We start from the raw sequence: 3,065 nt of genomic DNA, 5'->3' as shown, positions 1-3,065 counted from the left end.
TTTGTACGTACCAGCACTTATCTTAGTCCTCTAAGGCCAAGACCTGACTCAAAAGAAATGCGTATGGTAAGAAGATAGACTACCTTATTCTATCTCATCTTCATCAATGCTATTGGTGTGGAATGGTGATTTCCCCATCTGTTTGTAGCGGGGAAAGCCGCTTGACCAATCACTAGTTATCAAAAAGTGGAAATAGAAAGGCTATCAACTACTCCAACTTCCATTGGATCTCCAGCCAAGGGGCTTAGCACTTTATTTAGATGCCTTTACCCTTGCTCGAGAATCTGCTTTTGACCTAGAACCTTACCTGCTGCTTAGTCTGTTGATATTGATGTGGGCAGATGATGATTTTGATTGCACTTCTACTTATACGCCCACCAACTTCCACCTTAGCTTTCACCAACTAAACGAAAGGGAACTGCTGGCATAAGTAACATTTTTACTGCGAACAACATAAACACTTCCTTACCGACTACGCACTAGGATCCCCGGTACCAGATCGTACCACCAAAAGCTGTTAGTCCGACAAGAACGGCAACAGCAGATAAGAGAACACCGCTTATTATTGAGCCTTACCTTGTGCTATTCCTCTATAGCCATTCATTTTCTTTCTTGTTAAACTAGTCTAGTTCAAAGAAAGGCTTTGCAGGGGATAAGTCTTTCTTTTCTGTTAGCACAAGTGAACGAATCCGCTTCTTTCGGGTGCAGATGAATAGGATTGACTGGGATGACAGTTTCTCCTTTCGAGTCTGTAAAATCAGAATTTCGATCAAATCACACATCGCAGTATACTAGGCCTTCTAATTCTTTAAGAGGTTTATCTAAAAGATTCGCAATATAACTAGGAAGACGTTTTAAATACCACACATGGGTTACTGGACATGCCAGTTTGACATAGCCCATTTGATACCTTCATATCCGAGAATCAACAAATTCGACTCCGCATTGTTCACAAAATTTCGGGTCTTCTTTTTCATCTCCGATTACTCGAGAATTTCCACAAGCACAAATTCCGCTTTTTATAGGACCAAAAATTCTTTCACAAAATAATCCATCTTTTTCCGGTTTATTAGTTTTGTAATGAAAAGTATAGGGTTTTGTTATCTCTCCAACTATCTCTCCATTAGGCAGGATTTTAGTGGCCCAAGCACTTATTTGTTGAGGAGAAACTGATCCAATTCGGAGCTGTTGATGTTTATATCGATCGATCATAGAAGCAAAATTCTTATTCATTCCGATGTTTCTTCCTTCCTATTAATCTGGAAGTTCTTCTCAGATACAAGGAAATGATTCAGTTCCAGAGCTAAAGATCGTAGTTCTCGAATGAGCAATCGAAAAGATTCTAGAGCATCTTCGGGATTAGGTATTTTTCCCCAATGAGCGTAGTACCAAGTACTTCCTGGCGAGCTCTAATATGATCCGATTTATAAGTAAGCATCTCTTGTAAAATATGAGAAACCCTAAACCCTTCTAGAGCCCAAATCTCCATTTCTCCTACCCGCTGTCCCCTCTGTTTGGCTCTTCCTCTAAGGGGTTGTTGTGTAACAAGCGCATAATGTCCACTGGAACGCCCATGGATTTTCTCATCAACTTGATGAATTAATTTCAAGATATAAGGCTTTCCTATTATAACGGGTTTTTCAAAAGGATTCCCCGTCCTTCCATCAAATATTCTGCTTTTTCCTGGATATTCGGGTTCAAATACCCATGGATTCGTTGTTTGCTTACTGGCTTCATTTATTTCCGTGTCTTCCAGCTACTTTATCGCCTACTTTGATTTCACGTTTCTGTGAAATATATACACGAATCGTTTCGGGATTATAACTAGAACCACCCCTTTTCTAGATCCACCTCACATCAATAACCCGACCCCTGCCACCTATAGGTAATTTTAGACAAGTTTCTTTTGAAGTAGATACCTGAATACCAAGTATAGCTCGTAACAATCTATCTTCCGGGGCATACGACGATTATTTCACGACCTGGGGTGTTAATTTACCGACGAAAATATCACCCGTCTCTACGCAAGATCCCAGCATCGCAATTCCATTTTTGTCTAAATTGCGTAGTAAATGGGCTTCTAAATGCGGTATTTCATTAGTGACTTTTTCAGGGCCTTGGCTTGTCACATGAGTCTGAATTTCATATTTCCGTATGTCAAAAGAAGTATAAATATCTTCATATACTAAACGCTCGCTAATAAGTACTGCATCCTCAGAATTGTAACCCTCCCACGGCATATAAGCTACTAATACGTTTTTCCCCAAAGCAAGTTCGCCACCAACCGTAGCAGCACCATCCGCTAAAATTTCTCCCTTTTTAATGCCTTTACCCCGAGGAACCTGGAGATTTTGATGCATACAAGTATTTTTATTGGAACGTTGATATATAACTAATGGAATGCTTAGAATATCTCCATTACCTGCTAAAAGAATCTTGTCAGTATTGGTATAAACGACCCTTCCCTTGCGTTCGGCTATAGCAAGAGCCCCCGAATCTAGAGCTGCTTGTCATTCCAACCCAGTTCCAACAATGCATTTCTCGGAGCGAGAAAGAGGAACTGCTTGACGTTGCATATTAGAACTCATTAAAGCTCGATTCGCATCATTATGTTCGATAAAAGGAATGAGGGAAGCTCCAATAGAAAAATATTGAAAAGGAAAAATACTTCGAAGATGAACCTGTTCCCATGCAATAGTCAAGAATTCTTGACGGTATCGAGCTGGAACAACCTGTTCTTCCTGAATATCCCGATTTAAGGCTAAAGAATTTTCTGCCGCTACCATATAGTATTCATCTCTACCTGGTGATAAATAAAGAATCCGTACCCCGGTTGACCTCTCAGAAATTTCATAAAAAGGGCTTTCTAGAGATCCCCAATGACCAATCCTCGCATGAATTGCTAAGGATCCAATAAGTCCAACATTGATTCTTTCAGATGTGTCAATTGGGAAAATACGTCCATAGTGACTAGGATGGATATCTCGTATCCGAAAACTAGCAGTGCGCCCTGTCAGTCCTCCAGGGCCCAAATAACTTCATTTTCTCCCATGAACTATTTATGT

At 40.3% G+C, this 3,065-nt stretch overlaps 1 pseudogene; it reads right to left on the bottom strand.

Moving 5' to 3' along the window:
- Nucleotides 1–726: 726 nt before the first annotated feature.
- LOC132628515 (DNA-directed RNA polymerase subunit beta-like) overlaps nucleotides 727–3,065 on the bottom strand; it is a 6,538-nt pseudogene continuing 4,199 nt past the window's right edge.

This window comes from Lycium barbarum, chromosome 2 (genome assembly GCF_019175385.1).
Source record: "Lycium barbarum isolate Lr01 chromosome 2, ASM1917538v2, whole genome shotgun sequence".
In the NCBI taxonomy this organism is placed as follows: domain Eukaryota; kingdom Viridiplantae; phylum Streptophyta; class Magnoliopsida; order Solanales; family Solanaceae; genus Lycium; species Lycium barbarum.
The sequence above is the reverse complement of the archived record's forward strand: the minus strand, read 5'-3'. Positions and strand labels throughout refer to the sequence as shown.